This window comes from Drosophila sulfurigaster, chromosome 3, assembly GCF_023558435.1.
Source record: "Drosophila sulfurigaster albostrigata strain 15112-1811.04 chromosome 3, ASM2355843v2, whole genome shotgun sequence".
NCBI classification, from domain to species: Eukaryota; Metazoa; Arthropoda; class Insecta; order Diptera; family Drosophilidae; genus Drosophila; species Drosophila sulfurigaster.
The window spans coordinates 8,564,204-8,591,375 of NC_084883.1; the positions used below are offsets into that span (position 1 = coordinate 8,564,204).

General features: G+C 34.1%; 1 protein-coding gene across 1 annotated transcript in view; it reads left to right on the top strand.

Moving 5' to 3' along the window:
* The first annotated feature begins 5,381 nt into the window (after positions 1-5,381).
* The window catches only part of LOC133841366 (serine-rich adhesin for platelets), a 97,263-nt gene continuing 75,472 nt past the window's right edge, over positions 5,382-27,172 (top strand). Inside the window, 1 exon segment of the mRNA XM_062273783.1 lies at positions 5,382-6,042. The gene's annotated coding sequence lies outside the window, so the exon portion shown is untranslated.

Below are 27,172 nucleotides of genomic sequence, written 5' to 3' on the forward strand. Positions count from 1 at the left end.
CTCGGAGCTGCGTGTGTGTTCCATGCGAAATGGAATGGCAATGATAATTACAGAAAGCATGTAAACACTTGGAGTCGGTGGGAGTTGGAGAGGCGGAGGGGGAGGCAGACAAAAGCCAGGGAGGGGAGTGGAGGACTCACAGACAGGCCATGACAAGCAGCAGCAACAGCAACAACTACAAATTGCCAAAGAGAAAGAGAGAGAGAGATGCAGAGAATGTGCTAGAAAACGTTAATTTCAAATTTATGTAGAGCGTCGAGTTTCCTCCTCAGTTTGTTGATGAGGCTCGGAGCTGCTTCGAGCTGCTGCAGCTAGCTGACTAGCTGGCTGGCTGGCATTGGCCAAGAGAATGAGAGGTAGAGACAGAGGCATAGGAGTCATCTCAGCTGCCCCACCCCCTTCCTTGCAGCTGGCATCACACTCGACTCTCGACTCTGCAGCGAGCAGCAAGCAGCAAGCAAAGCAGCAAGAAGTTTCCAAGATGCCCGCAGGGCGCGTGCTGAATTTAATCAGTTTGTTGGCCATGGCCTGAACGGCAACGTAACGAATGACAATCAAGCCAAGATGGAAAGTGGGCAGCCTGCCCCCTCTCTCCACCTCTCTCTCTTGCTCTCTCTGCTTGCCAGGCTCTCTCCCTTTGCTGAGGCTGCCGGCTAACGTAAATTAGACGATGGCTCGCCAGTGCAGCATTTAACGGTAATACAATTTTATAGCTGCCGGTAAAACGCTGCACAAAAATTAGACATAAAGACAACAGCAATGTGTGTGCAACGCAGGCAAACGACTCTGGCAACAAGAAGAGGAAGACGTCAAGGGGGAGTGCGGGGGTGGCGAAGGAGAGGACGGAGACGGGAACGAGAAGGCAGAGAGACAACGTGAAAATTTCGAAAATTAAGTTGATGAGTCGGCTAGGCTGAGAGCAAAGCAGAGCCCTCGTCTATGCCAATGTCCAAGCCAAGGCGGATGACAACGACAACGACAACGAACTGAAGTGGCAACAGCACTTAAATATTTGACCAAATTCGGCTAAAACATCCACTCTAGAACGCAAATTAGCTAAGCATTTGCCAGCCTGGCAATACCCTTTAAATAGGTAATATTATATACATATCTCACTCAGTGTTCATTTACAAAAATCTGAATTTCATTATAAATATTATTATATATTTCATTTTATTATCAATCAACAAATTTTGAATAATATTATACTTGCATTATAATATATTATTATTATTATTATTATTATTATTATTATTATTATTATTATTATTATTATTATTATTATTATTATTATTATTATTATTATTATTATTATTATTATTATTATTATTATTATTATTATTATTATTATTATTATTATTATTATTATTATTATTATTATTATTATTATTATTATTATTATTATTATTATTATTATTATTATTATTATTATTATTATTATTATTATTATTATATGAAATTATTTTTTTTCTCATTCATTATTATCGCCGATTTTTACTTTTTTTTTTAATTTCCAAAAATTTGGCGGTTTTTACAATTTTTTCAATTTTCAAAAATTTGCCGACTTACAATTTTTTCAATTTCCAAAAATTTGCAGATTTTTACATATTTTTTCATTTTTCAAAATATTTCCGATTTGTACATTTTCTCAATTTCTAAATTTAGCCGATTTTTATTTTTTTTTAATTTTAAAAATTTTGCAGATTTTAACAAATTTTTACAATATCCGAAATTTTTCCAATTTTTAAAATTGTGCCAATTTTACAATTTTTTCTGCCGTTCTTGATTTATAAGTGGTAAAACTTTTTAGTTTTTCTTTTATATATATTGACTTAAAATACAAAAATAAATATTATTACATATTTAATTCATATTTTAATTAAAGCAATCCAAATTTATCAATCAACCAATTTAGAGTAACGAATTTATTTTAAGAATTATATATGCAACTTTTAAAGCAAAATGTAAAAATGTAAAGATTTATAAAATAAAGAACCAAATCTTGAATCAAGTCTAAATTGAACTCAGAAGATAAATTCTTGAAATTAAAAAAAAATTCAGAAGTAATAATTTCAAAAATATTTTGGACTGGCCATCCTTGAAGTAGAATTGTTTTAGAACAAAAATATAAAATATATTATTCTTATGTTAGGAATACAAAGTTGTCAACATTGTACCCAGAAACTCAGTCTCTGATAAAGATGAAACATTCTTAGTTTAAGATTGTTAAAAAATTTAAAAAAATTGATTTTGCAATACTTACTTGTTTGTTTTTTAATTTCTTTCTCTATGTTAATATTTGAAATGTAAAATATATATAAAATATATATTTCTGGCTATTATTTTTTTATTGATAATAAATTAAATTATTTGTTGAAGATTTGAATTAGATACAGTTTAAAATAATTGGAAAATCGTCATAAAACATTTTTTATGAAAAATTTGTTATTTGCGTTTGAAATTTTGATTTACGCTAATGTTTGTTCTTCTTTTCTTTTCTTTTCTTTTATTTTTTTGTTCTCATACATAAATATATTATATTTATTTTCTTCATACTCGTAACATCAATCTTTTGAATCATTCGGCAAGCAAATAAATTCCGAAAACAACTTAAATTTTAAATGATAAATAAATAAAAATAACAATGAATCGTAGACAGATTCACCATAATTGTCGTTAGAAATGTTGAAATAATGTTGATTTATTAACGATTCTCAAATAAATATTATTTAGTTTCGTTGCATTGTACGAATGTGTTGACAAAGTTTTCAGACTTGCTTTTCAGTTAAGTATAACACACAACAATAAACAAGAATTGGCGGAGTCTGCGGTGGGTACAGACGACAAGAAGAGAGTCAAGAGACGTCGACGTCATCGACACCTCCGATAGCTGAGCGATAGCTGAACTAAGACTGATGCTGAGGTGGGTGGCAACACTGGCTGTGACTGTTGCTGTGGCTGTTGCTGTGACTGTGGATGGACGACACTAGACAGAATCCAGTCTGAGTCTGACTCCGAGTCCGAGTTTGAGTCCGAGAGACCGACCGGTTGCAGAGACCGCACGAGTTGGCGTTGCTGTTGTTGTTGCTGTTGCATCTTCTGCCCTGCAACTGGTCAACTGGCCATGGAGGAGTAGTGGGGGAAGGGAGAGGGAACGGCTGGTTCAGTTTGGCTTGTCTAGTGACTTGACTGTAACCTCATTGACCAGAAAAATGCAAGCAACAACAGCAACAGCAACAACTGAGTAGACAACAAAACATCAAATGTGAATTAGTGCACAAGGTAGCACAGAGAATGTCCTGGCCAAGGGGACCGAAGGAGGATGAGGGGGTGGAAGTGGAGTTGTAGTTGGAGGTGGTGTCAGCAGTTGGAGCATTTTGCAAATGCTCCATATTTATTGGCACTTTTTGGTTTGTATCCAAGTCGAGGCAATACAACAGGGCGAGTGAGTGGGAAGAGTGAGTGGAAAGAAGCAGCAGACGGAGATGGGATCGGAAATAGAAGAGCAATTGGAGATAGTTGACAAACTCAGCCAAGAAAGAGTGCGGGATGGATACACTCAACATATACTATACAGCTGATGATGAGTTTGAATGAGTTGATGGCTTCGACTGCGGATTGGCATTTTAATTATTAATTTCTTTGCAATTGAGCTCCTTTTCAATTCAATGGATGTCGAAGACAGTTGACAAATGGCGACTTTCAAACACAGCCTAAATCAAATTGCTTCAATAATTAGATGGAATCAAAATTTTGATTTATTTTTTAATTTATAATTATAATTTAACTAAATTGTCATTTACCATTTTCTTTCATACCATACCAAACTATCCCATACCTATCATACCATACCATACCGTACTATACCACATTATACCACACTATACCACAATAAACCGTATTGTACCATATTTTATCATACTATACCATAATATACCACAATATACCATACTCTACCATATTATACCATACTATTCCATATTATACCATACTGTAGCATATTATACCAAACCATGCCATATCATACTAAAATAAGTGTCCAGAAAAGTAATTTTTCGTTGTATGCAAATTTCTTCATTTAAATTTTTTTGAATTTCTAAAGCCCAATTAATATTACAAAAAAAAATTATGTTAATATTGAAACTGTAAATTCTATTTAATATTATATTTACTGTTGCAACATTTCTTTGATAACGGAAAATAGGAGAATAGATTGTCAATGCAAATGAGCAAAAGAAAATGAATAAAATACAAGAATGAATAGAAATGCAGCTAAAATGTGGTTGCATATTTTACGAATGTAAATGATATTTTTGTATCATTCACATTGCAAACCTCAAAACATTTTATACTCAAAAATGTTAAATATGTAAATAAAAATTAGCAGTCAACTAACCCACGTGCCTTTTCCCCTCAGTGGTCATCAGTGCACCCCCAACACCCAACCCCATGCTCATCTTATGACACCAACTGCCGGCAACAACAAATTCTCAACATTTGCGCTCACATTGCATGCTCGCTCGCTCTCTCGCAGCTCCCACACACAAAAAGAGAGACGCACACACACGTGCACGCACACTCACACTCAGTCACTCACTGGAGCTGACTCGTCAAGTCTGGGGAGGGGGCGAGAGAGATGGGCAGCTGGAGCTTCGTCAAGTGTTCACTTCTCCTGCACTGAAAACAGTTATAAATGCTGCCCACGTCGACGTCGCAGTGCAGTCGCAGTCGCCGTCGTTGTTGTCGCTTTTGCTGTTGCAGTCATTGGCAGCAGCAGCGCTCATTTGTGCGCTTAATGACGTCATTATTTTTATTTTAACAACACTCGGCAGCGGGCGGAGCAGCGACGCAGTAAAATACGACGACTAGTGCGAGTATTTCAATGGTGCATGTTGTGTGTGCGCTGCGCTCCTGCGCAGTCAACGACGACGTTGACGTTGCTCGCGTTTTGTTTCACATATTAGCTGAGACAAGACCACAGGGCAACCAGCCCACCACCCCCTCGCACTCAACCCACCAAAGCAACCACTCGCTGCTAGCGTCGACGTCGGTTTGACTCTGTCTGGTTTTGTGCTCTCGCTCTCTTACTCTCTCTCTTTCTATCTCTCTCTCACTCCTTCTCGCTCTCGCACTCTCTCTCTGTCTATCTCTCTCGGGATTGAATCTCACTCGCTTGCTCCTGCTAAGCTTTGGGCCACTTGCTTCGGCTTCGGCAACGGCTTCGGCTACATTTTTGTTTGCTCGTGTTTGTCGTAAGTCGTCGTCGTTGTTGTCGTCGTCGTCGTCGTCGTGTAGTTGTCGTGGGCTGTTGTTGTTGTGGCCGCGCTTTGCTACTTATGTTGATGATTGTTGGGGGTCCAAGCGCCGTTTGTGCGCCACACGTTCATTCAGTCTGTGGACGACTTTGCGCCTGTACGTACCACTCACGCACCGTTACGTTGCTGAGCGCGCACACACACAAACACACATACATTGATAATAAACACGCACGCATACATCGCAAGCAGCGCGTGTGCATTTTGCATTTTGGCATTCCACTGCCGGCGTGTGCCAGGCAGAGCAACATTTAACAGCTGCAACTGCAACTGCAACTGCAACGCAACTGCAGCCTGAACAAAAGTATTCCAAAGATTTCGCGCGCGCCTATCTCAAGAAATCGTCGCGTGTGGCTCAACAACAAACATCCAGCAAACATCATCAACAACAACAACAACAACAACTGCAACTGCAGCCTCTTCTCAGAGTGTGTTTGTGTGTGATTAAAAAGTGCAACCGAATGTTCGATTAATTACTCTGATTGTCGGTTTGATCGCTTATCTCTCAGTTCGCTCAGTCTCTAACTCTAAAGTGATAATTCAAATCTTAACTCTACTCAAAAGTTCTTATTCAATACAATCCCCAAGAGAAACAAATATTATCAAATTAACGCTGATAAAAGTGCAATAAAATCAACTAAAGTGAAGATAAGAAAAGAACAAAACTTCTACTTCAAAAGTCCAACAAATCAATCTTCAATTGCAGCTTTAATTCAACTAAAAGACGGTAAATTCTACAAATTTCTAAATTTATTGAAATATATATGTATATGAAAAGTGATTAAAATAATTAAAATGAAATGACATTAAAATTGATCTAAATTCATATAAACAATCTCATTTAGTTATAGTTCTATTGTTGGGTGTTATTCAAAAACCGGTTCAGAAAATATTAAAATTAAGATATTGTACAGGCTTATAATATCGAATTTCCTCTCTGATTTAAAGCCTTAATCCGATTAGACTTAGTTACAATAAGAAAACATAAAAAATAATTATTTGCATTGCTGATTTTGAATCTATAAATTGATTTTGTAAGACTTGAAATTTAGCAAATCTCAGCTTTGTATTTAAGTATCACTTAAAAATCATTAGGATAAATCTTAAAACTTCGATTCTCACGCACTTTGCGAACGTCAAAGTAAATGCAAACTGTGTATGTAAATCTTGACTCGGCCTTGACATCGTAATGCAGCAAAATACAATAAATTGATGTGATTTTTATGCAAAGAGTTAGGATCGTTAATAGCTTTAATTAAGTATAATTTGCTTGGCACAACATCAATTCGCATTATCAACTGCATTTTAGACATTAAATTGTTGCAAGAGTTCTCTGTTGGCCCTGTTCGGTTTTGGTTTTGGTTTTGGTTTCTGTTCAGCTCAGCTAGATTCCCCCCTTTGGGGCCTTTGTTTTGCGAGCACAAAAATAGATGCTGGCATCTAATAATAAAAGTAAATACAATAAATAATAATAAAGCAAGCAAGTCAAACTAAACTAATCACATATGTTCAACAGCAGCGGCCGCAGCGTTGACAATTTGCAACAATGAGTCGCTCAAATGTATCTGTGAGATACTAAAATAAAAATGATGTAGAAAAAAAAAAAACGCAACTCTACACATAAATAGTTTAATGTGCTAAGGCTTGCAAATGATGCCACCCCACGAAAAAAAAAACGAAAAAAAAAAAAAATGAAAAAAAAAATACAAATAAAATGAGAAAAATGGAAAACAGAAAAATAGATATCTAAATATTACAATTGCCATTTGAATGAGTAGCGGACGTTTTGCAAAATGCGCGCGCGCCGCCCGCTTGTAAAATGTATCTACGAGATACAATAAGCAGCAATTCACACCAACAACTACAACAATGGCATTAGTAATAATCAGTTTCATTTGGTAGCCGCCACAACCTGCGCGTTACATTTTTCCCAGTGTGTCCAAGCTCCACAAATTATCATCTACTACTACTATATAGTAGTAGCTATCATTGTATCTTTGTATCTGTATCTGTATCTGTAACTGGCTACAAAGTATCCACAGGGCATGAGCTCGACTTGCACTAAGTGCATTGCATTGTTAACCGCTGCTGTTGTTGCTGCTGCCGCTTGGCTCGTTCATTTAATTAAATATAATTAGCTGCATTAATTGCAAATTAATACCGAGTTTTGTTTTGTACTCAGTATTGTTGTTGCCAGGCAACAACAGTCGCTGGGTCGCTCGATCAAACAGGGTTGCAACCTGCAACTAGTTTTCCACGGCTCGTTATCGCGTAATTATTTAGCTGGTCGACTGCTTGGCGATTGGTGCCACACAGAAATTTATGCGGCAATCACAATGACATTCATCATTCATCATAGAGCATCTTATTGAATTTTACGAATTGGTGAATTCTATTCTCGGTGCCATTTGCATTTAATGAAGTCATTATCATTTGTTCTGCCTCCAAACTAATTAAGTAATTCTTAATTCGTTTTCTTATTTACAATTCGATCGACTAAAGATCGACACTGAAAAGCCGTCGGCAAAGTTGTTTACCGGATCATTATATTGAAACAGAGATACTATTAATCTGTTCAAGTTCCATTTGCAACAATTTAATACAAATAATTTGAATACAACATTTATTGTGCACTTGATCCATATCATTTATTCAAATTGGCGTACTGACAGAATAATAATCATAAAAATATTAATTTAATACAAATTAAAAATATTACATAAAATAATACATTGTATGTGGAGTATTAAAGTCAACATTATTCATTAAAACGGCAATTAATAAGAAGTAATTTGAATATGAAATTATTGTGTACTTAAGATCAGAAGTAGTTTACTCATATAACACATTCATACTGGAATGATTTAAGATTTAAGTAGTAAACACATCAGATAATTAGTATTAATCTAGTATATTTTCTTATTTTAATAATGACAACTACAAGACATTCAAATTACAGATTTTAATATCAAACACTTCAGATATTTATAAAATGAAAACTATCAAACTTTAAACTTACATTTAATACAAATTGCGGATTAAAATACCAAACACATCAGATGTTTAGTATTAATTTAGTATATTTTCTTTTCTTTTTTTAATTAATGATCAAATTACACAATATTCAAATAACTGATTTAAATACCAAACATATAAAATATTTCTGAATCTAGTATATTTTAATATTACAAAATGACAAAGACAAATTATATTTAATACAAATATATATATATATATATATATATATATATATATATATATATATATATATATATATATATATATATATATATATATATATATATATATATATATATATATATATATATATGTATATAGATATTAATCACATGAGATATTTACTATAAATTTAGCATATTTTATTATGGAAATAATGACAAAATGACAACTACACAAATTTTAAATTACATTTAATACAAACTATTAAACACAATTAATATATTTAGTATTAAATTAGTATATTTAGTATTAACATTCAATATTTCAGACATTTGGTATACAATTAGTATATTTAGTATTAAAATTCATACAATCAAATATTATTTACATAAATTATTCTCAAATTGGATTGCAATTCAAAATGTATTCAGCTTTCTAAATACGAAATGATTCATTGACTGTGAGATTAGAACATCCAAAATTATAATTGCAGCAGATGGAAAATTTTTGTCAAAAACAAAAAAAGTGTCTCTTCATTTTATTAACAGCCACATCATAATGAGCAGTCCAGATAGAGAGAGAGAGAGATAGAGACTGTGAGTAAGTGATATGAGTACGTTTTCCACATATATATAGCCTTATTATACAGTTTTTCCGTTTTCGAAAAGTATTTTAATGATATTGCGCCTCATCATCAGAGAAATCCATTAAAGCCGCATATATGCTGAATGTTGTTGGCCAGGTTTAAATGCATAAATAGCTGCACGGAAAATTTTGCTTGGCAAATAAAAAGCAAAGAAAATCAACAACAATTATTAGATATTAAATTAAAATTAAAAATCGTTGTTGCACTTTGCGTTTGCTTTTGGTTTTCGTTGCAGTTGCTGTTGTTGTTGTTGTTGTTGTTGCTGCTTCTTTTATGACAAACGGATGACGAACGCATAAAAATGCAGCAAATGCGGCACAAGAAACGGCTACGAAAATCAGCAAACAGGCAGCAACAACATTAAAAATAACCAAAAGCCAGCGGCAATTGCGATTCTTCTCCCCACCAAGAGGCAGCAGCAGCAACATTCAACAGGCAACTTGCAACAGGCAACTTGCAACAGGCAACTCGCTCTTCGTCCGGCGTCACGTTGTCACTTTAAGTAGGCAAATCGTAAAAACGCCAACTAGCAAATAAAGAAAACAACAGCAACAGCAACAGCAACGAAGACAAAAAGCAGCCAAGAAAAGTGCGTAATTATGTGCAGATATTTTTTTCGGCCAGCAGCTGGCGAAGAAAAACCGCCCACAAGCTAATCCAAAAGATCCATTGCTGCCCTAATAAATCTCCGAATGGAAGTAACTCCACATCGTGCCACATGCCACATGCCTCTTCACTTGTTGGGGGGCCCAGCAGATTAAACAAAATTAAAATGGTAATTACCTCTCATAAATGAATTGCACGAAAAAAACACGCCGCGAATCGCAAAGCAGGAGTATCTTGAAAGGATTTTCGCTTTTTTTTTTGATGTGCTGGCCAATTTGCAAACTCGGGTGGTTTTTAATGTTTGCATTTTTATTGCGGTTAAGCAGGAAATGCATCTCAATTGTGAAAGGCGCCAGCCAAACGAGCCAAAAACGTCATCAAAGCAAAGCAAAGCAAATGCAGAAGAAGAAGCTGCCATTTAATGTTGTAATTAAGCACTTGATTAGACCATCTGCATAATAAGCCAATTGTATTTAAATTCAAGGGTTGAATTCTGATTCAGATTGTATCCAATATTTCTGCTTATATTTATAAATTGATTATATTATTATTGGTTATATCTCTAAAGTGTGATCAAATACTTTAATAAGAGTGAAAATATAAATTAATGCAACATTAATTCGATCTTATTTCCTATAATATTTGTTAGCAACTAAACTGAATTTATAAAGTTGAAGGAATTTTATAATACATGTCTACATGAAATATTTCTCGCTTATCAAAAAGCTATTGACATCATCATTTAATTTTGATGAATTTAAAAGTACTTAAATTTTGATGTCTCTAATGCTCAACACAATGATGTCTGGAATTTATCTACTTTAATGAGAGTATGAAAAATTTAATTAGAATTTTACAATATATAAAAGAAATTTCAGTCTCATGGTGAATTTATCATTAAATTTGCTATGGTTCACAAAAAATATTCAAGTGATAAAATTAAAAATTTTGGTAAAGAACTTGACTGAAAAAAGCTTAAGAATGTATTTAAATGTGAACTGAACTTTTATCATAATGTATATAATTTAGTAAAAAAAAACCAAGAATTGTTAGAAATATGTTTTAAAGGATGATTTTATGAATCTATTTCATTGGATGAGTTGAGTTTATGTGATGGGTTTATGTGAATTATTCTTATAAAATGTTATAATTTGAATAGCATAAAATGATCTTTGGGATTTATTCAGATAGACGTCCGTATATAATGATGGAATTTAAATTTTTTTAAAATTTGTTACCAACTTTATTTTGCTATTCTTTTAAAATTTTAATTATAATAGAATGAAAAGTCTTGTGACATATAAGCAAACATATTATTTTAGCAAAATAGATTAATTGGGTTGCTTTAAATATTTTATTACTGCATGTTATTCTTTTAAAATGTAAATTCTTTTTCAGATTAAAATATTCTATGGTATTTATTTCATTAGGCGGTCAATTGGTGAACATAAATTTAACCATAATCGTCACTGCTACTCATCTAAAACTAAAACGCTTCTGATATCATAAAGAGTACTCTTTATTTGATTATGTTTACCCTTCGAGTAATTATTTTGTATAGCATACCTATGTGTAGCACTAAGTGTTGATGCTGGGGCAAGAACAATTATTTGATTAAGCGAGTTGTAGCACCATCAGAGTGTGTTACAACTCTATGAAAATACCTCTGCGGCGAGTGGCATGCGAGTGGCAAGTCGCATGTTGCAAAGCCCACACAAAAAATACCAAAGCATTTTGCGACGATCCAAAGTGCTAAATGCACACACAGCAAGTCACATCTACACACTCATTTAATAATGAACAATAATGAACAGTAATAATAATCAACACAAAACGTGCAAAGAGAGGGAGAAAGAGAGAGAGAGCGAGAGAAATGAAAAGATAAAGATAGATATAGGGAGAGAGAGAGGGACACAAACGAATTTTTATCAACGAACGCGCATCATTTCAATTAAGAAAATGTCACAAGCGTCCAAATGGAAGCGGTAGAGAAAACACGCAAAGAGCAGCAGGAAGACAAGCTAGAAAGAGAAGGAGTACACATTGAAAAAGAGAGGGAAATACACCGAAAGAGAGAGAGAGAGAGATGCGCACTTTCATTTCAACTGGCGCCGAGAATTCAACTGCAATAACTTGGCTTGATCGGCATCGTAACATTCCCCTCTCCCCCTCGCTCACCCCCTTCTCTCATTCCATCTTTCTTCCATTTTAATGGCTTATTTTTGGAGTCATTTCTTCTAATTAATGCGAATTGTCACACGCTAGAAACACAAAAAAAAAAAAAACGCCAACCGTCTTCGATTCGCCTTCTAATTCATTACATTTTGTTGCTATTGTTGCTCATTCTTAATTAGCAATTAAATAATTTATGCTTTGCGTTTTCACTTCATTCCAAATAACGAACATGAAACAATAATTATTTTTTTGTTTTTTGTTTTTCTGTTTTATTCGTTTTGTAGCCAAAAAGTATTTTGCTCAATTAGCAATTAAAGTTCTTCATAGACCATTGCGTGAGCCCAAAGTCGACAATGCTCTTAACTAGCGCTACTTAAACACGAGTCTCTATTCATTTGGGGGTTGATAGCAGTTCCATTTGATGGATGGATAGCAGATAAATGCCATTGATAATGCGAGTGTGTCGTGTGCTCAACTGAACCCCAGTTAATCGCACTGCATTTCCCATTAAACGATGAACAGCGTGAAAAACCAGAGAGCAACATATGTACTCGAAATGTTAATGAGATCGCAAGATTGATTTCAATTTGTAGTAAATTTTAAATGATAGATAAAGTTGTTGACTTACTTAAATGTAGTATATATTTATATTTATTTATTTTAAGTTTTAAGACAAGTTGTTAACTTCCTCAAATGAATATATATTTAAATACTTTCGACATATGCAATAAGCAAAAACTTCATTAGAAGATCGATTATTTTCCTCTCCTTTTTATATGTACCCGAAATGTTAATAAGATCAAGAGATTGATTACAATTTATAGTAAATTTCAAATGATTTTTCGACTTGTTAACTTATGCAAATGCTTATATAGGAATTTTTATATATTTTAAGTTTTAAGTCAAGACTATATTAGAATTATTTTTTAAAGATGACAACTTCTTCAAATAAATAGATATTTAAATACATTCGACATTTTTAAGATGAAAAAACTTCATTAGAATGCAGATTATCTGGTATATTTTGTACTTCTTGAATGTAGTACTATATCATTATACCAAATATAACCTTCGGTATATTTTAGTAATTTTTTTCACATATTTCGTATTTGCTTAAATTGTTGAAGAATTTTTTTTATTATTATTATTTTTTTTTCATTTGACATCTTCAAGATGAGAAAACTTCATTAGAAGAATATTTTAAATGTAGTACTATGGCGATATACCAAATGTAGCCTTCGGTATAGCTCAGTATTTTTGCAGTATATCAATTTGGTATATTTTTAAAATATAGTATTATTGAAAATGGGTTGCGGATATCTGACTGTGGACTGTAGCTTTCTTACGTGTTTAAATTGTTAACTTCCCTAATGCTTTTATATATAGTATTTTAATACTCAGGCATCATTTTGCACATTTTTAACTTCCTTAAATTGATTTGAATACATTCGACATCTTCAAGAAGAGAAAACCTCATTATCTGGTATATTTTTTACTCTATAGAGCATTTTGAATATAGTACTATGGCGATATACCAAATATAGCCTTCGGTATAGCTCAGGATTTTTGTGGTATATCAATTTGGTATATTTTTAAAATATGGTATTATTGAAAACGGGTAGCGGATATCTGACTGTAGACTGTAGCTTGCTAACGTGTTTAAATTGTTAACTTCCTTAATGCTTTTATATATTTTAATACTCAGGCATCATTTTGCACATTTTTAACTTCCTTAAATGTATTTGAATACATTCGACATCTGCAAGAAGAGAAAACTTCATTAGAAGTTAGACAATTTCCCCACCTTCTCGAATGTCCCGCAACAAGCGGCTTAGCCACTTTAGTCGTAAAAATATAACACCTGCTTATCTCCAAGCTGACCAACTGACAGCCAAATGGCAACACCAAGCGATATCATCCCCAATCCAAGCTCCCCCCACACACACAGACACACACACACTCACATTCACCCACACCAAAAGTAAACTAAACCACAAGCAACCCAAAGCAAAACCGAAAACATTTCTCAAACGTTCGCTGAGTAGCAGCAAACAGCAAAAAAAAACAAATACAAAAAATATATATTCAAAGTGGAGAGTTGAGAAAACCTGACCTAACCCAGACCAGAACAGAACAGAGCTGAGCTGGGTGCAAATACCGTAAAAACACTTTACGGAATTTCTCAACGCCTGGTAAGCCGTGGCACGGGCGTAAAATCAACCCCAAAACTTAACCAAAGTAACTCCAAACGCAAAGTCGTTAAAGTCGCCGTTGCCAACAGCCGACGGCAAAAGAATCCCATGGAAATCGACATCCGAAGTGGAAATGGAAGATGGGCTAAATCTTTAAAAACATTTAACGGATTTGGGTCCTTTGTCGAATGCTTCGTTTTTTTCCTTCTTGTGTGTTGGGGGCGTTGGCAATGTTTTCATTTTACATGCATTATCCTGGCCACCAAAGTGTTGACATTAAAATAATAATTTTAATTGCTTCAAATAACACATAAGGTCCCACATCTTTTTTTTCCAACGACTTTGACCCAGGCCAACTTTTACATTTCTATTTTTTCCCGTTGTGTTCTATGTGCGAAAGGGTCTAAGGGATTCCCTGTATGTATGGTTGGGTCTATTTAAACACAAAGGGTAATTAACATTTTCCTTGCCCAGGATAAGCAGCTTGTTCAAAGTCAAAATGAGCTTCGGGTTCCAGGGTCCATTTCTCGCATTTCTAGTTGCTAGAGAAAAAAAGGACCACACATTACACATTTGGTGGCTTTTTTTTTGCGGTTTTTGCATTTGGTTTAACTTGGCTGGTGGTAAATGGCCTTTTGGGGTAAATCTCTCTCTTTCTCTGTGCGGTGCAGCGACCGCCTTTCAACACCTTTAACAAAGCGTGAATTAAGTGCTTGAGATTTGGCATCACTTAATGCAAACAAATTTTTGAGTTTGCCCCATGCAACATGTGGCATTCTCTGGGTCACTCTCTCTCTTTCTTTCTCTTTCTTTTGTTCGTTCTTTCGTTCTCCCTTCTTTCTCCATCTCTTCGTGTCTTGGAGTTAATTGCGCAATTAGCTCGACAGTTGTCAGTGCCATGTGACGAGTGTGGCATGTCTCATTAACTGGGCAGATGCTACTCGAACTTCTGTCGTTGCTACTGTTGCTGCCTCGCTTCGGACGCGTGCAAGCTGCAAGTATGTCAAGAGGAGAGAGACGGCTTTTAATTGCGTTTAATTAACAAAAATTAAACGAAAAACACTAAAAACATGAGACCAAACTCAAACCGTTAACCGAAAACGGGTCTAACTAATCAGCTGTTTTTCGAGTTACAAAAGCTTTGTGACTCTCATAAATCTAAAAGGTTCAGCTAAAAAATAATCATTCTACACTACACTTTTTTTCTACTATTCTATAGAAAGTAAACTAAATTATAACTAGTTACAGAGCTGTTAAAAATGGTTAATTCAAATATTAATAATTTATTTCACTAGTTCTTAAGCCAATCTAAATTACTCAATTTTATAGAAAGTGATGTTAACGACAGAGTCATAGCAATTTATATGTTTTCATATATATTAGGTATTTTTAATTAAATATTAATATATTAGGAACCTTTAATAAACCAAATCTCCATATAATGTTAAGAATACATATCTCTAAAAAAAAAAGCCACATTTTTGATTGTCCAGAAAAATTACACATTTTTGAGCGAAAGTTAAACTTATTTTAGAACTTAATCCATTAGATTGAAATATTACAATATTTTCTTTATTTTCAAAAGAAGTTTTTTAAATATCTTTGTGTGATACCTTAATTATTATATTGAACATTTTGTGCCAAGATATTTGGAGCATCAATTCCATTTACTCAAATTTCTGATATGAATACTGGCAGTCTTAAATTGTAAGTCAAATACTTTATTTACTTACTTTACTTTATACTTTATACTTTATTTATGAGATTCAATCCTTACATTCTCTATAAATGCATTACAGAATTTTTGTAAAAATAGAATAAATATTTTGACATCACTTTAAGAATATATTATATTATATTTACTTATAGCCATTTTATTCTGTTTCTTCTTATTCTAAAATTATTATCGTATCTTTATTTATTTATTTTGCTTTAAATCAATATTTGCAACTCGCATATCTGATAACTATCTTTCCTTGTGTATCTCGCTGAGCACGTCAATTTAATTTAGATTTTTCTTTAATACCATCTTCAAGTCCAGAACTAAAGTTTAACCACTTTTTGTGTTAATCAATACTTTATTCATGCACTACAATTTAGTTGACACTGGCAATTCGTCATCGTTCTTCTCTGAAGTTACATCGACCACAGAGCGAGAGAGAGAGAGAGAGAGAGAGAAACAGCTGTTTCTGGTTATAGCCTCTTGACTGCCTTTGTCCATTTGCTGCTAACTGAAAAGTCGCCTCTGGTCCGGGCACGATTAACTACATAAACAGCAGCAAACAGTAGCCTTAATTGTTTCGCACTTAATCAAAATGAGCAGCTCAAAGAGAGTGAGAGAGACAGTGAAGGGTTCAGGGATACGGGGGCAAGGGGGAACAGCGAGACGGGTCTATCCCATAGAAAGGGAGTCATCAAAGACTTGCCCTGGCCTGGCAAAATGTTTAACCCAAAGTTGGACAAAAGCGTAACGTAGATACTCAGTGTGGGGTGTAGTTGTTGCTGTTGTTGTTGTTAAAAAGCAAAAAATTGAAAACTAAAGAGCAACTTGGGGCGCACGCCAGTCAGGAAGACGGGACAGACAGACGGACAGACGGACGACGACGACATCAACACCCGGGCAATGTGAAAAGAAAAACGTTTTATGAGCTCATTCACAAAAAGGGACACACAGATACACACACCAACACATACACACAGACAGACAGACAGACCCACAAAAGGAGCTATTCTGGAGGACAAAACAACCTGTTGCATATTTCAGCACACAAATTTGCCAAAGTGTGGCAGCTCTTTCTCCTTCTCTTCTTTCATTTTATTCTTTCCCTTTTATTTTTTTTGCTCTCCGTCTTTTTATAGAAAATGTAGCACTGACTTGATTCGCTCTGTGGGGCCAACTCAAGTCGTCGTCGTCGTCGTCGTGTGCCAAAATTATATGTTAAAGCATCGAAGGCACGAAGGGAGTTTTTTCTGTTACTTGGACTTTTGTGTACAAGATTTGTAAACAGGGCCAAAAATTGTTGGTGGCAGAAATCTTTTACTTTTGCCACCTCACTTTGCCTTCGGTGTCCTGCTCTTTGAGCTGCCTGCCAAGTGTCTGTAATTTTTCTTTTAGTGGGTGTTTTAATAGAGTTTTTCCTATTTGACTTGCTGCCTGTCTGTCTGTCTGTCTGTGTGTGTGTGTGAGTGTGCAGTTGTGTGGGTGGACGACTGCTCTGTGGGCGTTTTAAGTGCGCCTAATGGGCCACTTGAATGCTGCCTGCTGTGGCAAGTTGAGAATCAGTTGATGGCCTCAACTTGTAGCCAGATATGTTAGGTGTGCAGATATTTCTGGCATTTTCACTCAAATTCAAGCTGAAGGTCAACAACTGTACCTGAAGCAACGATAGAGACACAAGTGCTAATAGACTGAGCTGCTCTTCTAGACACAACTACGAGTGACTCAAAACTTTGGAGTTGCACAGACGTTACACTTGTCATTGACTTAAATTTGACGGACGCCAATTCATAGTTTGCCTCAGTAGTTTCTATTTTTTCTTTTATTTATTTATTTTTTAGTTTTAACGAAGAAACCAAAACCAATTTGAAATGTTATTTAGAATAATATGAAAAGAAGCTTTACTAATTAACATGATTAACCGATGGTAGATTCGGTAATACAAATTTTAGGTTATTTGCATGGGAAATGTGTATAAACTTCTGTTAAAGAAAGGAAAAAGAAAAGAAAATAGAGTTCAGCAATATATCATTTCCTACTTAAACTTTTAAATTAAAGAAAGTCAAACAATGAAACAAAATATATGATTTTCAGTAAAGCAATTTGAATTTACTTTATGTTTTTAAATAAATTTCACAATTATTGAGTATATTATAATAATCATAATAAATAATAATTTCAACATGAAATTTATTTGAATATATTTTGAACAAAAAAAAAATTGATAATAAAACTTGTGTTTTAAATTTAATCACTTTATAAAGTGGTATAAAAATGTAATTTTCATTATTTGAACTTTTAAAATAGTTTAATTCTCGGAGCAATGAATTTGCATCAACAGTTTCGACTCTTTTTTTTTATTAAAATAATAACGAAGTGATAACAAAGATAGGTGCACTATTACTTAACTGGGCAACTTAAACAAATAGAAAAATAATAAACAGAAAATTAAATATGTAAGTTAAAGTTTTTATATAAAAATATGAATTTGTTAATAAAAATTCAATCTTCAAATTTTATGAAATTAAATGATTTGGTTAAATTTGATCATTTTAATTAAGATTTCAAATTTCAATAATTTAATAAGCCTTTATTCAATATTATTTTAGACAATACTGTGAGCATATCAGTTTGTTTTGAGGCAATGAGCTGGTCTTAACATTTTATATTTTAATTTTAATTTTTTATTTCGTTTCATTAGTTCATATACTTGTAAAGTTATATTTGATTAACTTCAAATTTATTAATATCAATATATGTATGTATATCTTTAATGATTATTTCAACTAAAAATTATTATAGATACAAATTTTGATCTATTTGGCCTTTAAAGTTGTCAATATTTTTTTAGACAATTTTTGTTACTTTGCCTTAGCCTTTTAAATAGTCTACGCATGTTGTGAGCATCTCTGTTTCGGGGCAATGAATTTCTTCTTAGCCAACCACAGCAGCAACAACAACAACGTCGGCGATGACGACAAAAAGAGTCTCGAACATGAGTCGCAACTCCTCGCAACACGTCGCGTCTGTCACATTAAGACGACAGCAGCGTCGGCGTCGGCGTCGTCGTCGTCGTTGTTGACTCTTTGGCAATGCTGTGCGCCTGCTGCTCTTAGCCAAGTTACCCAACGAAGGCGCCGCCTGTTGCGCCAACAGTTGGCCATGTTAAGACACTCGTACTACACTAAGCATCGGGGGCAGCATCTCAGACACAGCCATGGCCATGGCCAAGACGCCTAAGCTGAGGCTTTTACAACTTTATAAGTTGCTTTGTCGTCGTTGGCGTTGCCGCCACTTTTTGTGCGCATCTTGTGTCAGGCATGTGACGTCACGCCTCTGCTGCGACTGCGACGTCGACTGCGACTGTGACTGTCGCTGATTTTTCGCACGCTTTTTTTGTTTGCTGTTTTGCTGTTTGTCGACTTGCGGCTGGCGGCGTTTGCTGTGCTGCTGTTATTGCGGCGACGTCAACTTGGCGTTTGTGTGTTCGTCTGCTCGCTTGTGTGTTGTGTTTTGAGTGTGTTTTTCTATATCAACTTAGTCACAATCTGAGCAATCTCTGCTCGCTTCTCCTTCACCGCTCCGCTGCCCATTCATGAACTCAACGCTGCTTCATTCATAACCAAAGCAAAGCCATGGCAATAGCAATAAGAACAGCAAGAAAAAAAAAAAACAGCTGAAACAATAACAATAACAACGAATGCTTAGCGCCATTTTTGGCGTCGCATTCGTGTGTGTTATTTATGGTTTGTTATGGCCGACGCTCGATTGATGTGCCCGATTAGCAGGTCGAAGCAACCAGTTACCGTTACAGTTTCAGTTGCAGCGGCAAAAACTTATCTAAATTAGCAAACGCTCGTTTATTACATGCAATTACTGCCGTACATTGCGTATGAGTAATGCAATTTGTCTGCCAACAGTCCGACTCTCGACCGACTTTTCACTGCTGCCGCCATTTGCATTCTAATTTCTCATAATTTCTCTAAAACACAACAAAAACTTTCCAACCGCCAAGTAAAATTGTTTCTTGACCAGCGCGAAAAATGGGGAATCATTATTAAAGAACAATTATCTTAAAGCTGATTTTAAGATTAGCAAATAATATGTATTTTATAGACAGTTTTTTAATTTTCTAGAAATATACTTCATATTTTTGTATGCTTTTATTTATATTAAATTATTTTTATTGAATTTCTAGTTATATTAGAAATCTACTTAATTTTAATCAAGAAAAACGAAAGTGTTTTACATAGTCTAGTAATTTTTATCACTATTAAACTTTGAATGCACTTTAATATTGATATTCAAGTTTACTTCAAGCTTAACCAGCTTAATTAAAAGTTAATAGCCTGTTATAAACAGACTAAGTGTAATGCTAATTTCACACTGCGTTGCATCGCATTTAATATTTTAATTGCATACAAGTACTTTCATTATACTATTTAGTATTCATACTTTTTACACTTGCATAATTACATACAAAAAAATCAACATGGAAATAGCTAAGACATATTTTCCGCATGGAATGCTACACTCATAAATACATATTCACGAATGTGTGAATTTCTGCGTTGCCAGCAAACAAATTCTATAACCAGGCCTATAAGTTTGGCCCCTGTCTGCCAGAGTTTGGCCTGCAATTTATAAGCCCAAAAATGAGCGTAAATTTTCAGCGACACACGCGAGAATGTCTGTGTGTGTGTGTGTGTGTGTGTGTGTGTGCGTGTTTATGGCACACATATTGATACGTGCGAATTTGGTGCTCAATTGGCTATAATTTCTCATAAATTTTCCATTGTCAGCACAAAGATAAGTCGAGTATGCATGGCTGATTGTTGATTGAAATACTTCGGTGTCAATACACGACAAGGACTTGGAAAACATTTGTATTCATTTATTACACGTCTGAATCACCATAAGAAAAATAATGAAGGAATTAAGAATAGAGTAGAAAAGTTGCATATGAGTGTGCCCAAATGTGAGATAGTAATAAAATATACTATTAATTATATGTGTACATATGTATATATACCACAAAAATACTAAAAATATACCAAATGCAATATTTGGTACACTTGGTGAATAAAAGCAAATCAGTATGGTATTTTTTTTAAAATACTGAATTTATATACCACAGAAATACTAAAAATATACTGAAAATAATATACCACAAAATTATTAAATATAACAAAGCATGTATTTGGTATATTGCTCTTGTACTACGTTTAAAATATACCATAGAGTGCAAAATATACTAGATAGCCGGTATAAATCTATTTTTATCTCGAATTAACTTGGCAGAGTTCGAAAATCACAATAATTTGCACATTTGTAAGACAGATAGTTCTGTTGAGTTGCCAAAATTTGCTATCAATGTGTTGTAAAATATGTATATATATATTTTTTGCATATTTCATTTTGATTTGGCTCAAAGGTTTGGCATCGAAGCAAACGATAAGAGAACAATAAATCCAGGATGTGAGCCAAAAGCAGATTTATGTAATGCCTTACTTATTTACTACTCTGGCCCCCAAAACCCATTCAATTGAGTGAACAACACACAGCATAGTTTTCCCTTGGGTCGTTTTTTTCAACATGCACACATCATTATCGATTGCGTGTATTTATTTACAATAATTAAATCTGTCAAGCTTGAAAATGTATTTCAATTTCAATTGCCTCTTAGCGCGTAGAACATTTACAGAAATACTTGGGAAAAAAAGAAGAATTCAATTACGGCATCAGCATCAGCAACAAAAACAACAACAGCAACAACAACTACAACTCGTTGGGTTTATGGAGTCGCTCGCTCTCGCTTTGGAGGCGCGTTGTGATTTGTGATTGGCCGACAGCTGGAGTTGAGTTGGAAGAGCTGGAAGGCAACTGGAATGTTGTCGCTGTTAATTGGGCAAATTATTTTACTTATTATTAATAAATATGTATTGCCTTATTGTTGTTTATTAATTGGCATTATTGCCAGTGCCAGCGCCAACGAAAGCGAGCATCTCTCAAATTGCGTCATTTGTGACGCGTGAAGCAATTAATGTGCTCTGAGGATCTTGCAGAGAATCTGATGAAACAAAAGAGAAAATCAAATAATGCTCACAAATTTATGAAAACTGAAATGCGACAAGACCAATAATTGATTACTAAAGGGAAAAGTTCGGGCATGAACTGTTACATAAATGCGGGAATTCTTTTAACTCAGAGAGTGAATCGGAGTTAAGTTTGAAGTATTCAAAACTGATATAGAAATAAGATTGAAATACGATGCATAAGTAAATATGAAGAAATGCAATCATTATTATGGACGTCTGCTTAAGAAAGATTATAGAAGTATAATTAAAATAGTCTTGGTTGGTTTTAATTTGACTGATTTCAAGACTGACATAACCAAAGAATTAAATGTTAAATATATTGATTTGTGTTATACAATAGTGATAAGATAACTAGCTTATATAGTAATTTTATATTCAGAATTGCAATGAAAACACTTATCATCAATAAGAAGCACAAATTAAGTAGAAAATTTACACTTTGCGTAATAGTAATGGTAAATTCAATATAATATGTTAAGTAAAGCGCAAGAATACAAAAAATAGAAGCACACTTATATGTACTATGTACATCAATGCATAAGAAAATAATTAAGTTTTAGGAACATTCTTTTAAGTATTTGACTCAACCAATATCTTAGAGTAGTTCTAAGATGGCTAGCTTAGATATTAATTATAAGTATTATCAGAGTTTCAATGGAACACATTTAAATGAATCACATGAAACACAATGATAACCCTTATCATCAATTACAAATAATAAAAGTGCAGCATTTGAAAATCATGCACATAATTTTCCCATAATGTAACAATAGCTAAGCAGTTCAGAATGCGTTATCATTCTTTTGAATCTGTGATTCTGAAATTGCATCACAACCATCACCAGCATTTGAGTATTCCAAGAAATGAGACGAGACGTTTATTCAACGTAGTTTGGAACAAAAGAGCAACGCTTGTGGTTGGCATTTGGATGCGTACAAAAATTAACACATTTAAATGACTTTCATTAAAAGTTGATTAATATGGCCCTGATTGGTTACGAGTGTGTGCTTTGGTTTCTGGTCTGTTATATTTCGCTTGTGTTTGGTGTCATTTGTGGACTCTCTCGCTCTTTCCCTCAATTATTGTCGCATAAATTGAACATTTAGTGTTTTTCACTGATTTCGATTTTTATTAATTTACGTATTGAACTGACAAACAACCACTGCGTATATTTTTTTCCTCTTTCTTCAATTTTATTTCTGTTGATTTCCAATCAGAGAAATAGAACCCAGAAAAGCAGGCGTCTCGTCCAATATTTTTCAATGAGCCGTAATTTAGACTCATTTAAATAAATATATTTCGTTGATTGGCTTTTGCATTATTATTATTATGACGATGCTGTTCTTGATAATGGCCAGACAATTGCGATAACGAGTTCAATGCAAAGTTATTTAACCTTTTAATGAGAAGCCAGCATCGGCAGTCATTAGAAAACAAAAGCCAAATTTCTTCAAACTGCGCAAAAGAAAAGTACATACGTAATAAATAAATATTGCACTTAATAAAATGTACGTCATATGTACATACATTCTGTATTTTCAATATAAGTTATGTTCCTATTAATATTCATATATTAAATGTATATTCATAATTTCATGACTATTCGTAATTCGCAATACGCCATATTTCTGTAATAATTATATCGTGTCATTATTATGCGGTAAACCACTGATTTCAAAACACATTAGTTTCATTCTACAGAAAGAGTATTGATAGTTGAAATGTGATAGAGAAAAGGGTATGATTAAATAGGGATTCATTGTTCTGAGAATAACAATTTATTTAGATATACAATGGTAATGAGATTAAATACTATGTTATAAGAACGTATTACTGCTGAGGGCTCAGTTTTACAGCTCGGTTTCAGAGTGTCATATAGTCAAGTATTCTTTATTTCTGTAATATACTTAGACTTTTTATGGTGCCATATAAAACCATAAAAATCATAAGTACTTTATTCTTATAACCTTATGGCCAATTACTAGATGACATTCATAGAAACTCAAAATAAACAACTAAAATGATTTCTCGCTGTTTATTTACAATGATAGTTAACGAAGTAGGAAAGCTAAAGGTAAATGTATACTAATAGATAATAATCATCGATCATACGAAAGATATTGGATCATTGAAATTTAATTTTAAATTTAAATTTAATTTTAAATTTAAATTTAATGTTAAATTAAAGTCTATCGTGTTTTCTAGTTTTAAATTTAAATATATTGTGTAGTTAAAAAATGTTAAAGTTTTGATCTTTATCTTGGAATCTTTTTGCGCTCCCAGCAACAAATTTAAAACATATTTTTTATCTATTTTATCAATCTCAAAAGAAATACAAAAAGACGCACCGGTAACTTGATGGCTGCGAAATTTCGACGGTCAAGTTATTAATCTTCCTTTTAATGGTTTGCTATATTATCAACTCCCCTTATCACTTTTCTTGTAAATGAATATTTTTAAACAGGTTTTATGTAAAATTCTAAAAGAGATAGATTATAAAAAATGTTATATTGTGCTAAGTATTAAATCAATCTTTTAAAAATCATATCAGCTTAACTTAGTGTCTTTCCGTCAAAACAATTCCACCTGCCTATTGAGTTGCCTCAGTTTTAAGCAAGTTGCTTAAGCGGGCTCATGCATTTATGTATAAGTTTAGTCCGTCACGCACTTAATGAGCCTTCGCGGTGACTGTACCTGCGACTGCGACTGCAACTGTGACTGAGACTTCGTCTGCGGGCGATGGCGACAACAAATTGGCGCATTTAATAATCATTTACAGTGTGTTTGTAGTCGCTAATTTCTTGCAGGCGTTGTGAGTACTTTCAAAATTCCGTGTAGCCATCATGAGCGAACGAAACAGCGAGCAAGAGAGGGAGATGGATAGATGAACGCATGCGTGCAGTTTGCTGGCAGTGGCCCCCACGGCGTTGCCATATCTCGCGCTGGGCGTCACTATTACTGCTCTTGTTGTTGTAGTTGTTGTTACTGTTGTTGCTGTTGGTGTTGGTGTCGTGTTGCCGCCGCTGTTGCTGTTGCTGTTACTGTTGCCGTTGCTGTCGTCAACGTCGCGTAATTTACATTAATTGGCACACGGCGTCGTACATATAAATTTTTTGCGCGCTTAAACTTTAATTTCATGCGTGCCATTTGATTTTTGTTGCATATGTGTTTGTAGTTTGTTGTCGTTGTTGTTGCTGTTGTTGCAGTTACTATGAGCGCAAATTATAGGAAAGTGTGACGACGCGTCGTCCCAAACATACGATGCCTGCAAACTTTTAGTGCGCAGTGTTGCAAAAGCATTGGGGCGTTGAATGGCCTGATATTGGATTGGGAACGTTTCGGGGCGCCGCAAGGAATAGAGAGTGGCATGTGGCGCATATTTAGGCATCTAGTTATAGGTCTTTATATAACAGCAAACTGCATTCAATTAGCCTGTCTAGGAGACATTCTCTTGCTGGGCATCGAATCAAATATCACAATAAACGATATTCGCAGTTGCCATAAAACGCAACGAACTGCATTTATCTTTACAATCGATTAGTCGAAATTTTTGGAATTATAATGAAATCAGTTCTCAAACACAGTAGAGATTTGTACATATGTCAATTGCATGTGTTGGCCCACTTATGTTTAATTGAAATGACAACTGTACTTAAACTTAATTATGGTATATTTGGCATATTTTCTTAGTTTTTCGGTATATTTACTCGGTATATTTCAACGATTATACCCCTGGAACGTAGTTTTCTTAAATGTTCTTAAAATACATGAGTCTAAGACATTCGTAAATAAATATGATATTATTTTAACCTCTTCTACTTTTGCCAAATCACACCTTATTAGTTCTTTACTGCACTTTCATCTTTCTTTATATAAAATATAGTATTTCTTTTCTTTTGCTTATTCACAATTTAAATATTCATTCTTCTTTTCTTTCCCCCTTTGTGTTTATCACCACCATTTACGAAACATTTGCTGAACCACTTGCCTTTGCAACACTTTGCCACTTTGCATACACAAATTAATCGTTTTATTACACTGTACTTATACCCTCTTGCATAGTACAGAACAGTTTATTTGTCTGCTCCTCGTTCAATTAATTAACACACTTTCACAGCGCATTTCTTTCTTTCTCGCGACAATTTTTTTCGTTGACGTCAATTTTATTTGTCGCTGTGCTGCTTCGGCTGATGGCATTGTTGTTGCTGATCTTGTTGTTGCTATATTGTGCTCATTTCACTATATCATCAGGTCAAATCTCAATTAACAAATATAACGATTTTGCTGTTGCTTTCTCGCTTTCTTCTTCTCTAAGCAAGTTCGCCATTTTGAAAGCTACTGCAATTTTTCGCTTAACAAACAATTAAAAATATTAATAGAAATTTATTTCAATTGAAATCAAAAATTTCACTACATTAAGCCAGCGAACTGTTCTAGTTGAAAATACCATCTGTCATAAAGTTCATTGCTCAATTTTCTATTTTCTCATTTAATTTTTCATCGTCCCACATGACTCCTAAGTTTAAACTTCACCTAGCCCCATTAGCCAGCATAAACTGGAATGTTAATTAAAAGACTTGTAATCAGCTTATCCCATTCGATTTATTGTTTGTTTGATTATTCCCAGCGAACATCATAAATAAATGACATAGCTGAGTTCGAGTGAGCTAGTGTGCCATTAAAGTTGGTGCAAATTTATTGAATGGATAGATTAACAGAAGAGTTAATCTTAAAACTATATTGCAAGTAGTAAAATTCTAGCGCTCTACTTTCGCATTTTACTATTGCTGTTAAAGTAAAAGTCATTTAATGACATTTATTACATTATTATGGAGGGGTAGAAGCGGAAGGAGGCGTCAATTGGGATGCATTGTGGGCGTGTTATATAATAATGTGGCCATTGTCTTTTCGCTGCGCAGTGTTTACATTGAGTTAAGTTGCTTTTAATAAGCACTGCTTGTTGTGAAAAGTAAATAAATAATTATAATAAATAAATAATAAATAATGCTTAGCTGGGAACGTAACAGCAGCAGTAGCAGCAGCAACAACAAAACAATAACAACAAATGCTGTTAGCTTGGAGGTACAGTCAGTTACATACATACGTAGTTGACTCGAGGCTGGCGTAATTATTGTCGTCTCGCTTGCACCTACGCTAATTACATTGGCTAGGAGACTAATTACGTTGTCAATTGTCAATGCAGTAAATGAAGTCAAGTGCTGTCCCCCTCTCGCTTACCCACC